The 21495-nt window shown below is 45.5% G+C and overlaps 2 non-coding genes across 2 annotated transcripts; one reads left to right on the top strand and one right to left on the bottom strand.

Moving 5' to 3' along the window:
• The first annotated feature begins 613 nt into the window (after window positions 1–613).
• On the top strand, window positions 614–685 carry trnad-guc (transfer RNA aspartic acid (anticodon GUC)). The gene has a single exon. It is a non-coding gene; the product is annotated as a tRNA-Asp (tRNA).
• An 18790-nt stretch (window positions 686–19475) lies between these two features.
• On the bottom strand, window positions 19476–19547 carry trnae-cuc (transfer RNA glutamic acid (anticodon CUC)). The gene has a single exon. It is a non-coding gene; the product is annotated as a tRNA-Glu (tRNA).
• Window positions 19548–21495: the final 1948 nt, after the last annotated feature.

Genomic DNA, 21495 nt, shown 5'->3' with positions numbered 1-21495 from the left:
AAAAAGATATTCCAAACAAATGAGTTTCACAAAACATGTGGAAGTATCGTCTCAATATTAGTAGATACAGTGTCAAAACAAATTTCAAAACATCCATCCATCCATTTTCTGAGCCGCTTCTCCTCACTCGGGTCGCGGGAGTGCTGGAGCCTATCCCAGCTGTCATCGGGCAGGAGGCGGGGTACACCCTGAACTGGTTGCCAGCCAATCGCAGGGCACATACAAACAAACAACCATCCGTACTCACATTCACACCTACGGGCAATTTAGAGTCTCAAATTAATGCATGTTTTTGGGATGTGGGAGGAAACCGGAGTGCCCGGAGAAAACCCACGCGGGCACGGGGAGAACATGCAAACTCCACACAGACGGGGCCAGGGATTGGTCTTCAGGATTTTGTCGGGCTCTTTTTTGCGGGAAAACAAAAAAGCCCATCAGCCTCGTTTCCAAACACGGACATGACGCGTTTGGCAAACAAAACAACCACTGCACGACTGAAACTGTTCCTCTCGTGCTATCTGTTAGCAGGACCAGCGAACCGCATCGCGAGCTGGCACTGGTGTTCAGGTGCATTAACGTGTGCTTGACATACAGTGAACGTAGGCTACAAGCCTCCTCGTTAGTATAGTGGACAGTATCTCCGCCTGTCACGCGGAAGACCGGGGTTCGATTCCCCGACGGGGAGTAGGTATAATGTGGTCTTTAGCTTTTGGTGGCGCTCTTCTTTTTGGGAAAACAAAAAAGCCCATCATCCTCGTTTCTAAACAGGGACCTTGCGCGTTTGGCGAACATAACAACCACTACATGACTCAAACTGTTGCTAACGTGCTATCTGTTAGCAGGACCAGCAAACTTCCTCGCTTCCTGGAATTGCCGATGCGTTCAGGTGCATTGACGTGTGCTCGACAAACAGTGAACGTAGGCTTCAAGACCCCTCGTTAGTATAGTGGACAGTATCTCCGCCTGTCACGCGGAAGACCGGGATTTGATTCCCTGACGGGGATGTGAGTTCATCTGTTCTTCAGGATTTTGTGGGGCTCTTTTTTTTTTTTGGACCCTCGACCGTAAGTTTCCCATGATTTATGTTGTGTCTTCGTGCTTAGAACATTATGTCTTGTAAAACCCTCCTATTTTCAAATAAATGTAGGAGCGACGGGGGAGATTGTTTAGAGCGTGTTGAGAGGCTGTAACCTGAACAATATCCTATGCGCCCTCCTCATGAGAAAAAGAAACCAGCGTCTTCATTCCTTTTGTGTCTATTTATTCTAATGTTGGGTAAGATAAATCCAACATTAAATTGGTCCTTCGAGCCAGATGTCAACACACCCGAGGATTCCAGTTGTGGAGCCGACATCCAGTTAAGAGACCGTGGCCACGGCAATTGAGACTCTTTCCGGGACTGGTCTTCGTTCTTCTCAACTGGGATCTGAAGGCTGACGACAATCCACAGGATTGAAGATGACTTTGGTGAGTTACCAGCGTCTTCATTCCTTTTGTGTCTATTTATTATAATGTTGGGTAAGATAAATCCAACAGTTCTACATCATTTTTCTGTGGATATATCATGACTTATCATTTGAAAATATTCAATTGTATGCTGGTCCGGTCTGTCATTAACTCCATGTTTACTCTTGGGCACTACAACCCCAACAGTTTCCATAGTGTAGTGGTTATCACGTTCGCCGGGTGGAAACTGGTTGTTTTTCTCTCTCTCGTCAGAGCTGGTGTACGTGTTTTGCTGGTCATGTTGTAAATCTCAAGTGGAGAAGAAGTTACTGTAGTTTAGTGGTGATCATGTGCATCTCACATGTGAAAGGTCCCTGGTTTAAAACTGGGTGTGAACAATGCCTTTTTAAAAAAAACAAAATTATTATTATAAATCTGCCATGAAAAATAGCTTCACCAAAAGGTGACGCTGGCAAAAACCTTCTCACCATGGGGGAATCGAATTCCAGTCTCCTGCACGGACACCGTGAATGGTTCTGTCAGTTAAGGGGAATCAGGATTGAGAGACTGGAGGGCAGCCGGACGGCCAGCGTTCCAGCTGTGATGGAGCCGTCCGTCACGTGCTGAAACAAGTACCTGACAGCCCTCGCTTTCACACAGCCTTCCCGCATTGCATTGGGATTTTAGTGATGAAAACTGAGTTTTCCAAAAATTCCACAAAGTTTTTGGAGTGAGAAAAATACAAGCACATTTGGCGTGAATTTTTGGAATGTGTCGAAATTAGAATGGTGTGACTCGAATAAAAAAATTGTGAATGTACAACCCCAATTCCGATGAAGTTGGAAAGTTGTGTTAAACAAATAAAACCGAATACAATGACTTGCAAATCATGTTCAACCTATATTTAATTCAAGACACTACAAAGACAAGATATTTAAAGTTCAAACTTGATTGTTTTTAGCAAATAATCATTCACTTTGAATTTTATGGCTGCAACACGTTCCAAAAAAAGCTGGGACAGGTAACACAAAAGACTGAGAAAGTTGAATGCTCATCAAACACCAGTTTGGAACATCCCACAGGTGAACAGGCTCATTGGGAACAGGTGGGTGCCATGATTGGGTAGAAAAACAAATTCACAAGCAAAGAGGGGCAAGGTTCACCTCTTTGTGAACAATAGTCAAAAAGTTGAAGGACAATATTCCTCAATGTACAATTGCAAGGAATTTAGGGATTTAATCATCTAAGGTCCATATCATCATCAAAAGGTTCCGAGAATCTGGAGAAATCACTGCATGTAAGCGGCAAGGCGGAAACCAACATTGAATGCCCGTGACGTGTTGCAGCCATAAAATTCTCAGTTAATGATTTGCTAAAAACAATAAAGTTGATCAGTGTGAACATTAAATCTCGTCTTTCTAAATCTAGTCTTTCAATTAAATATAGGTTGAACATGATTTGCAAATCATTTTCAGTTTCTTTTTTTTGTGTTTAACACAACGTCCCAACTTTATTGGAATTGGGGTTGTACTATGACTTCAATTGTTACTTTCATGACTACTTCTAGATATGACATTCCATAAAAGCACGTTGAATAAAGAGCTCATTAGCTAAAAACAGGTGCAACAATCATGGACAGTATCCCTCACAAACTTTGTAAACGGCGATATTATTCATGTTACGTATGTTATTAATTATTTTGAACCGCATGTTTTTCACCGCTGCTGAAATGTTATATTAAAAGAGGCCACTGTTCCATTAAAAAAAATTGCAAAGGCCAAACCATGAGTATGCAGGTGTCCGCTGCATTACCTTTTATTGAAACTTGTTTAAATGAACTTTATTATTTTACACTCTCACATTTTATTGTTGTTGTTGACCTGGCCAATTTTCTCATTTCCTGTATATCAAACTCATCTGGCTTTCACATTAGCCTGAAATAGAAATCTAAACCATAATAAACAACATTAAAGGAAATAACATCAGAAAATATTTACCAAACCACGTGTGTTTGTCTTCTTGTGTCTTGCAGATATCACTAAAGATCTTCGCACTGAGCAGCAGGAGCCAGAGCCCCCTCACATTAAAGAGGAAGTGTTATGAACGGAACAGAGGATAGGACCCAAAAATGCACGACTCCAAAACAAAAGGACAGTTTCGAAAAATAGAGGTTTAATATTCAGGCATAGGTCGGTACACAGGCAGGCAATCCAAGAAAGGCAACAGTATCCCAAAACATGAGGCAACGAGGCGAGGTCGATAATCGGAACAGGGTCAAGTCTTACTGTGAGACTGTGAGTCTGTGACATGGGAACAAGGAATCCTGGAACGCGACGACAAGGTACAACAAACTGGCGACGAGAGGAAATGTGACACGAGGTTAAATACAAGGGGTAATTAGGGTGAACGAGGCACAGGTGGTGAAGATGCTCACAGGAGCAGGTGTGTGAAACAGGGGGGGAAGACAAAACCCGGAACACACACCCATGACACAAGGAATTTGTCTCAGGTAGTTGGAGCCGCTCTTGTACGACAACAGTCAATTTACAGAACACTTTGGAGACAGAAAGACATTGACAAAAAAAAAAAAAAACAGTCACTGAGCAGTAAAGGGTTGCTAGTTATCTGGTAATGCCGGTACATTTTTATTTTATTTTATTGATTTTTTTTTTGACAATTGTGCAAAAAGATGCAGAGTCCTCTAGCACTTAGAGCAGTTCGAATGACTAATATTGCAATAGTCCGGTGCAATGACCATTGTGCAAAGGGCGCTGAGACTACAAGGAGTGTATGCGGTTTGAAGTGATGAGTAGTGCGATCATCTGGGACAATGTTGGTTGTGCAAATGTTACAGATACTCCTCAATCAGTGTGCAAATGGAGCAGATGCTACTCTGGCATGAGTGGCCAGTATATGCAAATAGTGCAGCATGGCGAGACAACTACAGTGAGTGCACGAGTAATACATAATTGGCCCCACAGAAATGTGACAACGAACTCAAGTCAAAAAATTTCCAGCTTGTTGTAATGGAATTATAGGTTAGGTGTTAAAGAAGTTGATCGCAAGAGGGAAGAAGCTGTTGGAATGTCTACTAGTTCTAGTTTGCGTTGATCGGTAGCGCCTACCTGAGGGAAGGAGCTGGAAGAGCTGGTGACCGGGGTGCAGACGGTCCGAGAGGATTTTGCACGCCCTTGTCTTAGTTCTGGCAGCGTGCAAGTCCTCAATGGTGGGTAGGGGGGTACCGACAATCCTTTCAGCAGTTTTGATTGTCCGTTGCAGTCGGAGTTTGTATGTTTTGTATGTCCTTTTTTGTAGCAGCACCAAACCAGACTGTGATGGAGAGAGGACACAACCTTGGGGCGCCCCAGTGCTGATGCTGCGTGTGGATGAGGTGGCCTCCCCCAGCCTGACCTGCTGTGTCCTGCCTGTCAGAAAGCTGTAAATCCACTGGCAGATGGCAGGTGAGACGCTGAGCTGGAGAAGCTTGGTTGAAAGGAGTTCAGGGATGATGGTGTTGAACGCTGAGCTGAAGTCCACGAACAGGATCCTCGCGTAGGTCCCTGCACTGTCGAGGTTTTCTAGGATGAAGTGCAGGCCCATGTTGACTGCATCATCCGCAGACCTGTTTGCTTGGTAGGCAAACTGCAGGGGGTCCAGCAGGGGACCTGTGACACTCTAGAGGTGGTCCAGCATGAGACGTTCAAAGGACTTCATGACCACAGATGTCAAAGCGACAGGCCTGTAGTCATTCAGACCAGAGATTGCAGGTTTCTTGGGGACTGGAATGATGGTGGAGCGTTTGAAACAGGATGGAACTTCGCACATTTCCAAAGATCTGTTGAAGATCTGAGTGAAGACTGGAGCGAGCTGGTCCGCACAGACTTTGAGGCAGGATGGGGACACATGGTCCGGGCCTGCCGCTTTGTTCATCTTCTGTTGTTTGAAGATGCGTCTCACATCCTGTTAGATATATTGTTGAAGTTATCATTTATTTGCTTAGCTTGCATTAGTATTATGGACAATGTTTAGAAAGAAAGATGTCTCGCCTTCAAGAAGATGACTCAGCAGGAATCATCTGAGAGAAGGACGTGGCCGGGACGTGGCAGGTGCCATGTTTTCACCTTGAAACCCTACCCTTAGTGTGTTGTGTCTTGTAGCTTAGTACGTTATGTCTTGTAAACTTAGAAACCTCCCTATTTTCAAATAAATGCAGGAGCGACGGGAGAGATTGTTTAGAGCGTGTTGAGAGGCTGTAACCTGAACAATCTCCCATGCGCCCTCCTCATGAGTAAAATGACCAACGTCTTCATTCCTTTTGTGTTTATTCATTATAATGTTTGGTGAGATAAATCCAACACATCCTATTCATGGATGGTTAACGCAGAAGTCAGAGGTGTGGTTGTGGTCGCGGGTGCGGCCGGGTGGGTGTGTGGTGTGAAACTGTCCTTTTCAAATCTGCAGTAGAAGGTATTCAAGTCGTTGGCTAGTGTGCTATTGTTCTCAGCTTGGGGGGATCGTCGCTTGTAATTAGTCAGCGATTGGAATGCATGCCAGACTGATTTAGAGTCGTTCGCGCTAAACTGTTTTTCCAACTTTGCTGCATCGATCCTCTTTGCAATGTTAATTTCTTTAGTAAGCTGGTTTCTAGCTCGATTATACAGGGCCCTGTCCCCGCTCTGATATGCATCTTCCTTAGCTTGGCGAAGCTGCTTAAGTTTAGCAGTGAACCACGGCTTGTTGTTGTTGAATGTCCGAAATGATTTTGTTGGTACACAAACCTCTTCACAGAAACTGATATAGGATGTGACAGTGTCCGTATATTCATCCAGGCTGCCAGCTGAATTTTCAAAGACACTCCAGTCTGTGCAGTCTAAACAGCTTTGAAGTTCCATCTAGGCTTCATTGGTCCACCTTTTGACTGTTTTCATTGTAGGCTTCGCACATTTAAGTTCTTGCCTGTACGTCGGTATTAAGTGAATTAAGCAGTGATCAGACGAGCCCAGGGCTGCACGAGGTGTAGCACGGTATGCGTTTTTTACCGTAGTGTAGCAGTGGTCTCAAGTATTATTTTCCCTGGTAGGACAGTCAATGTGCTGCTTGTATTTAGGGAGTTCGTGGTTGAGTTTAGCTTTGTTAAAGTCCCCGAGAATAATGAGGGGTGACTCCGGGTGTTTTTTTCTATTTCGTTGACTTGTTCGGCGAGCGTTAGCAATGCGGCGTTCGTGTTAGCTTGAGGCGTAATATAGACTCCAGCCAGTATGAACGATGCAAACTCATGTGGCGAGTAGAATGGTTTACAGTTCAAAAAGAGCGACTCCAAATGCGGGCTGCAGTGTGTGCTGAGCACCGTGACGTCCGTACACCATTTTCCGTTGATATGGAGGCATATCCCGCTGCCCTTTGTTCTCCCCGATGATTCCATGTCGCGGTCCGCTCGATGAATGTTGAAGCCGGGAAGCATGACGGCGCCATCGGGTCCAGCGTCGCAAAGCCAGGTCTCCGTGAAGCACATGGCCGCGGAACGTCCGAAGTCTTTACTGGTCTTTAGCAGAAGATGAAGCTTGTCCATTTTGTTGGGTAGGGAGCGTACATTCGCAAGGTGGATCGACGGGAACGCCAATCTATGTCCTCTTTTGCGGAGTTTCAACTGAATGCCGGCTTGTTTCCCTCTGTGGCGCCGCTTCCGTCTCCATGCGCCGAAAACCGCAGACGCCGCTCCGGTGAGTAACTCGGGGAAAAAACTGAGCGGATTTTCGAAAGTTGGTGACAGAAAGTCCGGAGTAGCCTCCTTGATGGTTAGCAGGTCTCCCCTTGTGTAAGTGAGTCGTGTAAGATCTCCAAAGACGGACGAAAAACACAAAAACAAAGACAATACTAGAGAGGCGACCACACAGGTAGGCGCCATCTTGGATATAAAAGTTAAAATGGAGGCTTTTCAACCATGAACGTCCTTTTCTAAGGTCATGCCACTGCATTTCAATCTGATTCAAATCTGGATTTTGATGAGGCCACTCAAAAACCTTCATTTTGTAGTTTTAAGCCATTCATAAACTTAACTGAGGCAAGGGAGGCCTGCAGTTCCTTTGAAAGTACTCAATGAAACCAATGACTCAAGTAACTTTCAGAAAAAAAAAATTACAAATCAAGAGCATGAACATAAAATTCAAAAAAATAATAATAATATATGGGAGTTGACACACACCATTTCAATTTTTAACTGCCCAAAAAAGCAACAACATATGCATTGGGCCCTACAGAAACAATATTTGCTTTATTCACCTAAATGACTTCATGAAGAAGCTGTTTGCGGACCAGACTTATTTATTGTGTGTGTGTGTGCGACACCATAGGGCTAGGGCTAATTTTGCCATATCCATGACCAAAACAACAATAGAAACATCTGCAACTTACAGCAAGTTGTTTTCTCAAATTAGAAATGGGCTGAAATTTCCAAGTTTTGGCAGTCACAATTTATGAGTTGCATGACAAAGCTGTTGTTTTTTTTTGGAGTCTGGAAAGTAAACACACTTGCGCAGCTGTTTGCCCCCCCCCCCCCCCCCCAAAAAAAAAATTGTCATTTTGATTGGATCGCGAAGGCTACTGCCTCGAGTCATCTGATTGGTGAATTGGAGTCAAATGACTCTAGTGATCACGTTGGATAGGCGCAAATGCGCCCTATAAGGAAGTTGAAGATGGAGTCTTAAAATAGACACGCACACCCAGGAATGGATAAATAAAAGTAGCGAACGGCATGTCGAGGCAGGGACCTTGGCGATCCGAACCCCGGCTACAGAAGCTGGCTCTTGGGACATTGAACTCTAGGGACGTTGAACTCTCTGGCAGGGTAGGAGCTCGAGCTGGTGTGCGAGGTCGAGAAGTTCCGACCAGATATAGCCAGGCTCGCCTCCACACACAGCTTGGGGTCTGGTACCAGTCATCTCGAGAGGGGTTGGACTCTCTTCCACTCTGGAGTTGCAAACGGTGTTTCAACTCCCACCTCCGGCAGACCTTCAGCCACGTCTCAGGGAAGTTAAGGAACATTGAGTCCAAGTGGACCATGTTCCACGCCTCTATTGCCGGAGCTGTGGCCGTATGGTAGTCGTGGTGGCAATCCCTTTTTTGGCCTGAGGGACACCTGAGGCAGCAGATGAGTACCGGCTGGCCAAGCGGAATGCAGCTTTGGTGGTTGCTGAGGCAAAAACTCAGGCGTGGGAGGAGTTCGGTGAGCCCATGGAGAACGACTTCCGGATGTTCTGCCATCCGGCGTCTCAGGAGGGGGAAGCAGTGCACCATCTACACTGTGTAAAGTGGGGATGGGGGGCTGCTGACCTCGAATCGGGACGTTGTGAGTCGGTGGGGAGAACACTTCGAAGATCTCCTCAATTCCACCGACACGCCTTCCCATGAGGAAGCAGAGTCTGGGGTATCTGAGGCGGGCTCTCCTATCTCTGGGGTTGAGATCACCGAGGCGGTTAAAAAGCTCCTCAGTGGCAAGGCCCCGGGGGTGGATGAGATTCGCCCGGAGTTCCTCAAGGCTCTGGATGTTGTAGGGCTGTCCTGGTTGACACGCCTCTGCAGCATCGCGTGGACATCAGGGACAGTGGCTCTGGATTGGCAGACTGGGGTGGTGGTCCCCCTTTTTAAGAAGGGGGACCGGAGGATGTGTTCCAACTACAGGGGGATCACACTCCTCAGCCTCCGTGGTAAGGTCTATTCAGCGGTGCTGGAGAGGAGGCTCCATCGGGAAGCTGAATCTCAGATTCCCGAGGAACAATGTGGCTCGTCCTGGCTGTGGGGCAGTGGACCAGCTCTTCAGCCTCGGCAGGGTCCTCGAGGGTGCATGGGAGTTTGCCCAACCAGTCTACATGTGTTTTGTGGACATGGACGTGGAGTTCTGTGGAGGGTGCTTCGGGACTATGGGGTACCGAACACCAGTACGACCGGTGTCAGAGTTTGGTACGCATTGCTGGCAGTAAGTTGGACTCGTTCCCGGTGAGGGTTGGACTCCGCCAAGGCTGCCCTTTGTCACCGATTCCGTCCATAAATTTTATGGACAGAATTTCTAGGCGCAGCCGAGACGTAGAGGCGGTCTGGTTTGGTGGCCTCAGTATTGCTTCTCTGCTTTTTGCAGATTATGTGGTTCTGTTGGCTTCATCAAGCCGGGATCTCCAACTCTCACTGGAGCAGTTTGCAGAAGCGGCTGGGATGAGAATCAACACCTCCAAATCTGAGACCATGGTCCTCAGTCAGAAAAGGGTGGCGTGCCCTCTCCAGGTCGGGGATGAGATCCTTCCCCAAGTGGAGGAGTTCAAATATCTTGGGGTCTTGTTTACAAGTGAGGGAAGAATGGAACGGGAGATCGACAGGCGGATCGGTGCAGCGTCTGCAGTGATGCAGACTTTGGATCGGTCCGTTGTGGTAAAGAAGGAGCTAAGCCGAAAGGCGAAGCTCTCAATTTACCAGCCGATCTACGTTCCTACCCTCACCTATGGTCACGAGCTGTGGGTCGTGACCGAAAGAACAAGATCCCGAATACAAGCGGCCGAAATGAGTTTCCTCCGTTGGGTGTCCGGGCTCTCCCTTCGAGATAGGGTGAGAAGCTCGGTGATCCGGGAAGATCTCAGAGTAGAGTCGCTGCTCCTCCACATCGAGAGGAGCCAGATGAGGTGGCTTGGGCATATGTTTAGGATGTTTCCTCCTAAGGTGTTCCGGGCACGTCCCACCGGGAGGAGACCCCGGGGACGACCAAGGACACGCTGGAGAGACTACGTCTTTCGGCTGGCCTGGGAACACCTCGGGATCTACTGCCCCCGCGACCCGACCTCGTATAAGCGGTCGAAAATGGATGGATGGATACACTACAAAGACAAGATATTTAATGTTCAAACTGATAAACTATTGTTTTTCGCAAATAATCATTAACTTAGAATTTTATGGCTGCCAGACATTCCCAGCAGACCCTCATAATACGTTTGGCCTGCCACGTCGGACCGGCATCTTGCTATACCATCGGAGCCAACTCACCACCAGGTGGTGATCAGTTGACAGCTCTGCCCCTCTCTTCACCCGAGTGTCCAAGACATGCGGCCGCAACTCCGATGACACGACCACAAAGTCGATCATCGAACTGCGACCTAGGGTGTCCTAGTGCCAAGTGCACGTGTGGACACCCTTGTGCTTGAACATGGTGTTCGTTATGGACAGTCCGTGACGAGCACAGAAGTCCAATAACAGAACACCGCTCGGGTTCTGATCGGGGGGGCCGTCCCTTCCAATCACGCCCTTCCAGGTCTCACTGTCATTGGCCACGTGAGCATTGAAGTCCCCCAGCAGGACGATGGAGTCCCCAGCGGGAGCGCTCTCCAACACGCCCTCCAAGGACTCCAAAAAGGGTGGGTACTCTGAACTGCTGTTTGGTGCATCGGCACAAACAACAGTCAGGACCCGTCCCCCCACCCGGAGGCGGAGGGAGGCTACCCTCTCGTCCACTGGGGTGAACCCCAACGTACAGGCGCCAAGCCGGGGGGCAATAAGTATACACCACACCTGATTTGCAAATCATGTTCGACCTATATTTAATTGAATACACTACAAAGACAAAGATATTTCATGTTCAAACTGATAATTTTTATTGTTTTTAGCAAATAGTCATTAACTTAGAAATTTATGGCTGCAACACGTTCCAAAAAGCTGGGACAGGTGGCAAAAAAGACTGCGAAAGTTGAGGAATGCTCATCAAACACCAGTTTGGAAAATCCCACAGGTGAACAGGCTCATTGGGAACAGGTGGGTGCCGTGATTGGGTATAAAAGGAGCTTCCCTGAATTGCTCAGTCATTCGCAAGCAATGATGGGGCGAGGTTCACCTCTTTGTGAACAAGTGCGTGAGAAAATAGTCGAACAGTTTAAGGACAATGTTCCTCAACATACAAACTCCTGCAGTTACTTTTTGCTGCAGGTGCTGCTGGGACAGTGAAAATACTCCACAGGGACTTGCAGAGACCCCAAACCTTTGTGTGGCTAGTGGCGTAATGGTTAACGCATCTGACTACAGATCAGAAGATTCTAGGTTCAATTCCTGGCTTGCTCGTGTACACCCTTGCGTATGTTGTTAAACCCAATTCAGAATGCTGTATTGGATACATTCTCCTTGCTTGTTTCCTTCCTTCCTGTTAACAAGGGTTTAGAATTAGCACTTGTGCTAAAACACTGCTTTGTCCAATCTTTTTGTGATGTTTATTTTAAACAAGCAAATGATTCATTGAAATAGACTGTGAGGAAACTTTTAACTCTTTGGGTAAGATGGAAAACTGCATGTGATCCTGAATAAAATGGACATACATTTTGTAATGTAATATTATGTTATGTAACTATAGCACACTGTACAGTTTCTCTTCTATTTTTTTGTATTTGCTTTTATTTTGCTTTGTTTTACTATACTGTCTGCTCCCAGGTCAGCCTTGCAAAAGAGAATCTGTTCTCAATTATCTTGCCTGGACAAATAAAGATTAAATTAATTATTTTTTTTTTTAAATTAAATGCTGGATACCTTTCAAACACTGATAGTAACCTCAGGAGCTTCAAAGATTATGACAAATCAGTCAGCCATATTAGGAGTCAGGAAGGAGCTGACCGCATGACGGCGTCAGAAGACGGCATGGTGTCCCTCCAGATTTCGGTGCCCCCAATATTGAATGGGACTCTCCCACCTGCTGCAGTTGTTGCCGGACACTGTATATTGCTTGTTGGCCAATCAAGTTGTCTTTGTTCATCGAGCTTCTATCAGTGGAGTCTTTTTCAAAATCGCCCTTCACAATTGAAAGTCCGACAGGCCTGTCGGGGGGCTGTGGGTAATAACGGGGCAGTTCCAATGAACTGTGTGGGCAGAACAGGCTGACGTTTGTGATGGTGGGGCAGCACCATCTATATTGAGTTTTTCTTAAGTTGTAAATAAACACAAGGTGAGCTACAGGTGTCCTCCATTAAGCAAAAGAGAAGATCTGTCACGAGTGGATTTAGAATGGACCCAAGAGCAGACAGAGGCTGAGAGGTTGTGATGAAAAGTTCATGGAAAAGGGGAATGGAGATGGTCCTTGAGATGTGTTGGCAGGTTGTTCAGGCAGAGAACGTGTGACAGGCGGTGACGAGGACAGGCGGCTGGCTTGGCGGCAGAAATCTACTTGGCGAGTCACACGGAGGGAACGCGGAGGACAAGGAGAAACACAGAGGCCAGAAAGAAGAAGATGAAGATGAAGGTGATGATGATGATGATGATGATGATGATGATGATGATGATGATGAATTACATAGCTTACTTGGTAACTGGGGAGCCGTTGTACCGCAGGAGACACTTCAATACTCTGGCGAGAGTTTGCCGAATCTGGCAGGCTTTTATGCAGGTGATGATGAGGACTGATTGAAGATAGGTGTGCGGCCAAGGTGTGCTGATTACTGTGAAGAGAGAGAGGGAAGAGAGCGAGAGAGCGAGAGAGAGAGCGAGAGAGCGAGAGAAGGAGAGAAGAGCAAAGCACCACCCAGGCTCCAACAAAAGGACTGCAGGACAAGATCGTTTCAATAAAGAAAGACTTGAGGTGAAGAAAAGATCCTGTTCGGCCTCGTACACACAAAGACAATCGGGTTGTTTTTGTCCCAATTTTGCCCTGTCCCCACCAAGGACCTCAAATGCTAGACTGTATTATGTCTTAAATTTATACTGTGATATTATCTTGAAATCTGAGATGTGCTAAGAGTGGATTTGTCCAGAATATCAACCAAAATGGGTCGGGGCCGAAACATATTTACGACTCTGACGAAATCTCTGCGTGTGGGGAAAGCCATCTCCCCGAGTCATGACGTCGTGAATTGTGACGTGAAACAGAATGGAGCCAATCAAGAAGCGCCCTGACTCAGGAACAACCGTAAATGCATCTTCCCCGATGTCATGGTTTGTTTTTGTACAAAGGTGGGTTGCCTAGACGGCAAAAAGTATTTTCCAAAGCAAGTCTGTTGTGGACATCGCCGTTCTCCAGAATTGTTTCCAGACCCGGAAGAGAATCTTTATGTGTGTGGTGTGGTGCGTTGAGCTTATCAGAGCACATTACACACAACACGACTGAATCTGTTAAATGCCACAATTTTTTTTCTTCATGGGGGGGGGGGGGTCTGCAGCAGATGAAAACTTAAGATTGGAAAAATCCAAGTGTCTTCCGGGCCTTAGTAAGAAGAATTGTCGCTCAAGGTGCGTGTTGGAATTCTCAATTTGAATGACAATTTTTGTATTTTTTTTACAATCGAAACTCAATGTACCATTTTCACCTTCAAAACTCAACATATTCAGATGATTTTATTCACGCTGATTTTATTTTGACATCAAAATATTAAATCCAAACATTTCAGCTTCAAATATTCAGCAGCTCCATTTCAGAAGCAAATTCATTCACTGGCAGAAAAGGCTTTTAAAAAGGCCAAAAATATAAGTGTCCTTGGGCAAGACACTGAGCCCTAATTTGCTCCCAGTTGGCCTGGCAGCACCTTGCGTGGCCGCAGCCACCCATTGGTGTGTGAATGTTTGAATTTTGTAAAGCGCTTTGGGCACTGTGATAGTGTAGATCAGGAGTGCCCAAGCTTTTTTGGCTCAGGGGCCACATTGACGTAAAAAAATTGTCATGCGGGCCAGCATTAATTTTACATGCTACCGACGAGGGGAATGCTTTTTTGTATTTTTATTTTACTTTGGTGGCATGCCCTCTCCGGGTCGGGGATGAGATCCTACCCCAAGTGGAGGAGTTCAAGTATCTTGGGGTCTTGTTCACGAGTGAGGGAAGAATGGAACGGGAGATCGACAGACGGATCGGTGCAGCGTCTGCAGTGATGCGGACTTTGTATCGGTCCGTTGTGGTAAAGAAGGAGCGAAGCCGAAAAGCGAAGCTCTCGATTTACCGGTCGATCTTCGTTCCTACCCTCACCTATGGTCATGAGCTGTGGGTCGTGACCGAAAGAACGAGATCCCGGATACAAGCGGCCGAAATGAGTTTCCTCCGCAGGGTGTCCGGGCTCTCCCTTAGAGATAGGGTGAGAAGCTCGGTCATCCGGGAGGATCTCAGAGTAGAGCCGCTGCTCCTCCGCATTGAGAGGAGCCAGATGAGGTGGCTGGGGCATCTGATTCGGATGCCTCCCGGACGCCTCCCTGGTGAAGTGTTCTGGGCACGTCCCACCGGGAGGAGACTCCGGGGACGACCCAGGACACGCTGGAGGGACTACGTCCTTCGGCTGGCCTGGGAACGCCTCGGGATCCCTCCGGAAGAGCTGGATGAAGTGGCTGGGGAGAGGGAAGTCTGGGCGTCCCTGCTAAAGCTACTGCCCCCGCGACCCGACCCGGATAAGCGGTAGAAAATGGATGGATGGATGGATTTTACTTTGTTTTACTCTGCTGTCTGCTGCTAGGTAGATCTTATAACTGCCTGACCTGGATAAATGAAGGTTAAAATAAAAATTAATGAAATGCAAAATAAAGTATTTTTATGAAATTTGACTCAAACTTTATTCATCAGAATCAACAAACAACATGTTTGCATTAATGTGAAGGGTGATACTGAGATCTCGACTGCAGTAAATGGGGCAGGTCTGGCTCAAAAGCGGTGGTTTTAATGCGCAAGTTGTCACGCAGGTGGGAGTCACTTAGTCTTGTCCTCATGCGGTTCTTATTCATGTTCATGACTAAGAATGTCTTCTCACACAAGTATGTCGAGCCAAACAAGCTCAACATTTTCTTGGCAAATGTACGAATCTCTTGGAACCTGTCTTTATCCAGCTGCTGGTAAAAGTTGACAAAAGGGAGTTGTTGGTACCGGCTGCGACACTCCGTGTCACACTGCAGCTCAATGAGCTCCAACTGCAGGTGGGCTGGAACGTCACTGAGATCCACGGAAACGGGAGAAGAAAAAAGCGTGATCTCCTTTTCAATAGTTGCAAAATCCCTGAAACACTGTTGAAACTCCTCAGTCTGAGATGAGATGTTTGCGGCATACCTCCTCATTTGCGCACTGATATTGTGCGCTGGAAAACAGGTCATTATTTCTTGCAGAGATTGGAAATGTGTGGTATTGGGCTGCGTTTGTGACAGGTGGGTTATGAAAAGTAGCAGCTTGGTCCGAAAGGCTTTAATATGTGAATACAGTTGGCTTATCAATGCATTTTGCTCCTGAAGGCTCGTGTGCTCGCCAACCATGGCAGGTGCGCCATCCGTAATAATCCCCGTGATTTTATTCCACGGTAATTTTATGTCATCTACGGCGGAACAAACAGAAACAAATAAATCTTTCCCTCGTTTGGTCCTTAAGGCTCTGGAGGTCAAGTAGCTCTTCACACACGTTCATTTCACTGTCCACTCTAAAAAAAATCAGTAACTGAGCGCTGTCGGATGCATCCGTGCTTTCGTCACAGGCTAACGAAAAAAATTCAAACTCCACTCCTTTTGTGTCCAACTGTCTCTTAATATCAGAAGAAAATTCTTCGATCCTTCGTGACACAGTGCTACGAGCCAGGAAAACATTGACGAACTGTTGCTTTTTCTCAGGACAAATGTTCTCCACCATTTTCATCACACAGTCTTTAATAAATTCACCCTCAGTAAAAGGTTTTCAGTGCTTGGCAATCAGCGTTGCCACCTCATAGCTTGCCTTTGTTGCATTTTCATTCGACTCACTGGCTCTTGTGAAAAAGTGTTGCTGTGCCGCTAAACCAGCTTCCAGTTGCTTCAATTTTTCACTGCGTTCGTTCCCAGTTAGCTTGTCGTAATTAGCATGTTCCGTCTGGTAGTGCCTCTTTATATTGAACTCCTTGAACACAGCCACAGTCTCTTGGCAAATTAGGCAGACGCAGTTGTTTCTAAACTCAGTGAAAAAATATTCAGACTTATTTGTCCTGGAAACGTCAGCCCTCGCTATCAACTTTCCTTTTCTTACTTCTCGTTGCCATTTCAGAAATGGGCAAAAAACAGATCATGCGCAAAACGGCCCTGCGAGAGTTCAGCCACAAGTTTACTGCCATCCTGTGGTGAAATATAAAATTGCACGTGTATTTTGTACTGCCGGGCCACATATTGTTGGTTTTATGACAGAGGCTTCGGGCCAGTGGAAATATGAACACGGGCCGGACTTTGGGCATGTGATAGTGTAGATGAACTACTGTATATGTGAAGTCCATTTACCATGTGTGGGTGATTTTGTGTTTATTTATGTGGGGATGGGTTCTTGTATATTTTTGGGTATTTTAATCGTCTGTTTTTAAATTTGTTTTGATCTATATTTATATTGAAATTACATTTCCTCCTCGTATTTTGTAAAGGTCATTTGTTTGTATTTGTTTTTCATTTGGTTCATGCTTGGACATTGTTTCAGTTCCACACTCAATCTGTTCCAAAGTCTCAATCCATTGTTTGATATGCAGATTTTTTTTCATTGTGGTCAAAGTCTGCCAAGTACAACACTACCTTGACTACCAGTGCCCCAGTTTACCGGTATTTCCACTGCGGCCTTGTCGCTTGTGCCATTTTTTTGCTTTGTGTTGCCAGCATTTGTTTTGAATGGATTAAAAGCATGTAATTCTTTTCAAAGGGGAAATTGAATTTGACTTACAAGACAATTGAGTGACTCTCACTGTTTGAAGAATTGTATTTTATTCAGGATCCCATTTACACTTTTCAACCTTTTCACCAAAAGTCAAAAGTCTTGTCACAACCTAGTTCGATCAATAATTTGCTCATTTTAAAACATTGGGCAAAGGTATTTTGACGCGAGTGATAATTCTCAGCATTTGTCCACAGCAGGCTTTTAGCAGATACAAAGAAAACAAAAAGATTGATAAAATAAAAGATGGCAGACAGAATACAAGAATGCAGATTTTTGTCAATCAGTATGATAGAAATTTCCTTTAATATTAAACATTTACTTTTTCATTTCAAGCTTCTTCATCACTGTTGGTATCACCAGCACACTTCTATATCTTCGCCTGATACTTATAAGAGAATCTTTGGCCACAAACTGAGCATGCAAAAGGTTTCTCACCAGTGTGGGTTCTTGTGTCTTTTTAAATTTCCCCACTGAGTGAATCTTTTACCACACACTGAGCAGGAAAAAGGTTTCTCAATAGTGTAGGTTCTTGTGTGTATTTCTAAGTTTCAACTTCCAAGAGAATCTTTGACCACAAACTGAGGAGGCAAAATCTTTCCCTTCTGTGTGTATTTTCATGTGTTGTTTCAAATTACTCTGAAAAGCAAATATTTTCTCACAGAGAACATTTCCATCGTTTGTTTTCGGTGTGACATGTCATATCACCTTCGCACTGTCCATCATCATCATCAGTGTGAGGAGGGTGTGACGTCGTGTCATCACGATCTGACAGTGGAGCTAAGAGGCCGTCTACTTGTGATCCTCCACAGTGGTCTCCATCACCTTCTGCTGTCATGTGTTGACTTGAGCTTCTGCTTGGAGGCTTCGCCCCTCTGCTCTCCTAACTTTGACTTTCATCTTCAATCTTCAAAGGGACACCAGGAGATGGAAATTTGGTGATGTCCTCCTCCACTTGATGTTTGATGTGGGGGTGCTCTTCCGCATCCTCTTTAAAGGGAGTGGGCCTGTCAACACATTTCCAGCTCTATCCTTAATCACCCTAACCTGCTGCACATCCTTCCCATCTCTGTCCCTCTGTCTGGCCAACCTGAAGAGATCCTTTTCTCTTTCTTCAGTGTCCAACCTGGCATACGTCATCATATGCCTCTTATTTGGCCTTTGCCACCTCTAACTTTGTTGTACGTTGCATCTCAATGTATTCATTTCGCCTCTCCTCGGTCCTCTCAGTGTCCCACATATTTCTTCTTAGCTAACCTCTTTCCTTCTATGATTTCCTGTACTGTGAGGTTCCGCCACCAAGTCTCCTCTCAGAAGGTACACCAAGGACTCTCCTGCCTGTCTCTCTCATCACTTTGGCTGTAGTGGTCCAGTCTTCTGAAAGCTCCTCCTGTCCACAGAGAGCCCGTCTCACATCTTCCCAAAAAGGCGCACGACACGCTTCCTGTCTCAGCTTCCACCAAATGGTTCTCTGCTCTGCCTTTGTCTTCCTAATCTTCCTCCCCACCACCAGAGTCATCTTACACACCACCATCCTATGCAGTCTAGCCCCACTCTTCCCTACCACTACCTTACAGTCGGTAACTTCCTTCAGATTACATTGTCTGCACAAGATGTAATCCACCTGCGTGATTCTCCATCCGCTCTTGTCGGTCACCCTATGTTCCTGCCTCTTCTGGAAAAAAGTGTTCACTCCAGCCATTTCCATCCTTTTTGCAAAGTCTACCGCCATCTGTCCCTCCAAGTTCCTTTCCCGGATGCCGTACTTACCCCTTATTTCTTCATCACCCCTGTTTCCCTCACCAACATGTCCATTACAATCTGCACCAATCACGACTCTCTCTGTGTGGGATGCTCAGAACTAATTCGTCGAGTTCCATCCCGAGTTTCTCTTTGACCTCTTGGTCACATCCTACCTGGGGGGCATAGCCATTAATCACATGATACATAACACCCACAATTTCAAGTTTCAGCCTCATCACTCGATCTGATACTCTTTTCACCTCCAAGACATTCTCAGCTAACTTTTCATTTAAAATAACCCCTACTAAATTTCTCTTCCCATCTACACCATGGTAAAATCATTTAAACCCGTCTTCGACCCATAGTAGCTGAATTTCCACCGGCGCCCTGCAGGTCAATGGTGCCGGATGTTGTCAACCCTGGACATGACCGATCCGGTATGGGATTCTTTGGATGAACGCTCATATTTGTCGAGCATAGTTATAAGCCAGATGCCCTTCCTGACGAATCCCTCTGCATTTATCCAGGTTTGGGACCGGCCTCCAGTTTGCATAGGGTTGTGCCACCCATAGGGGTGCATGAAGAGAGGATCAAACCCAGGTCAACCCAAATCATAGTCAATGTCAAACAACACTTGACCAAATTGGCTTAAGAATTAATGTTCCCTGACCGGGAATCGGACCCGGGCCACAGCGGTGAGAGCGCTGAATCCTAACCACTAGACCACCAGGGACCAACGATTGCAAATCCAGAAAACTCCTAACTCCAGGTGGGCACAGTGAGAAATTTTACACAGAGCAGACTATGCATTTGTTATGCAAATCATTACGTATACAAAATTGAAAAATACTTTAGTCCTTGTGTATTGCAAGCATCTTTGACTTGTCTCTGTGACCTGACTTTGTGATTTGGACTTTAAGCAATTAAGGGATTACATATTCTTTGATATGTGAACAAATGAGCAGGATTACTTCAGGTTTTGGAAGATGGCAATTTATAAAAATTAACTTCCAGAACAATTTGTCCAATTTTGTTTGAATTTCTATATTTTTAAAATTGTGTCAAGAACATTAGAAGGGACAGTTGTTGCAGTCTACCTGTATGATCTAGTGGGATGAAAATGATTCTGCATAATGTTAAATTTCAAAACATAATCATTACTCTATTCTGTCTAATTGTAAATCAATGATGGCTTCAATATTTATTTTATAAAGTAAAAAAATATGACAGTGACTTACGTGTCGCATTTCATCACCGCACGTTGATCTTAAAAGCAGTTGAAATAGTATATTAAATGTTGATTCATATTTTTATGAGTTACAGTAAAATGTTATGATTCACTTGATCGACAGTTTAATGCCTATCAAACCTTTCACAGTTTCACTGTCGTGCTGGCTCAGCATCCTGCAGGTTTTCGTATTTCAGCCTTGCTGCCAGCAGCAGCCAACAGCTTGAGACAGACAACATTTAGGTTTTGTATACTTATGTGTAAATATTTATATACTTTGAAGACCCAAACCCCTGTTGTAAAACAAAAACAGGTTATTGTCCGAAAAGACAAGGGTGGCCCGAATAAACACACAAATGACCATAGGAATACCTTTGTTGTAGAAATAAAAAGAAAAGATGGTTGGCTTGATAACTGCTCAAAACACTTGGTCCTCTCAAAAGAATTCTGACTTCAATGCTTAAATATACTACATTATGACTTATCATTTGTAAATATTCTATTCTGCTTGTTGGTGGGCTGGTCAATAAATAACTCCATGTCCGCTTTTGCGTATCACAGCCACCACAGTTTCCATAGTGTAGTGGTTATCACGTGTGCCTCACATGTGAAAAGTCCCCAGTTTGAGACCGGGTGGAAACACATTCTTTGTTGTACTTTCCTACTTGTCAGGGAGCTGATGTACGTGGTTTGCTGGTCACTTAAATCTCAAGTGGAGTGGAAGTTACCATTGTTTATTGGTGATCATGTGCACCTCACATGTGAAAGGTACTTGCTTCAAAACATAGTCTGAACAAGACCTGTTTTTTTTTATCATTATTATTTTAATTCATCTGCCATGAAAAACAAAAACCTTGAACCTTGAGCTCCTGCGCGGACACCATGAATAGTGCTGCCAGTGAAGTGGAATCACGACAAAGAGGATGTCGACCAAATGTCAAACTCAGGCCACGATGTAATTATATTTGGCCCGCAAGACCATATTAAATGTGTATTAGAGCTGGCCCGCCAGTATATAGCACATGCGCCACTAATATTATAAATCCCGGAATGCTTTGCTAGTTGGCCCATCAGTCTAGATCGGCAAGCGCCCCTTCCTTTTCTCTTGCAGTCGTTCACAACTATGCTACCAGTCTCCTCGAGCAAATTCACACTCCTTTTTTTCCCTCTTCCATCTCCTCAGACAAGATCTTCAACCCTGTTCCTCTACCTGCACCTGACCATGACACCGAGACGGACCTGCTCTCAACCCCAGGAGAAGTGGATGAAGACAGAGCCGCAGGATCTGGGGCCGTGGCTGGGATGTCGCCTGCTTGACGAGCAGCTCTCGTGGCACTCTGACCGAGGGCAGCCGGACGACCAGCGTTCCGGCGGTGAAGATGGAGCCGGCCAGCAGTGATGGATGGACAGTCGTTAATGATTTTTTTTTGTGTGTGTGTACATATTGTAAAAT

This window comes from Phycodurus eques, unplaced genomic scaffold (genome assembly GCF_024500275.1).
Source record: "Phycodurus eques isolate BA_2022a unplaced genomic scaffold, UOR_Pequ_1.1 contig_131, whole genome shotgun sequence".
Taxonomy (NCBI): Eukaryota; Metazoa; Chordata; class Actinopteri; order Syngnathiformes; family Syngnathidae; genus Phycodurus; species Phycodurus eques.
The sequence above is the reverse complement of the archived record's forward strand: the minus strand, read 5'-3'. Positions and strand labels throughout refer to the sequence as shown.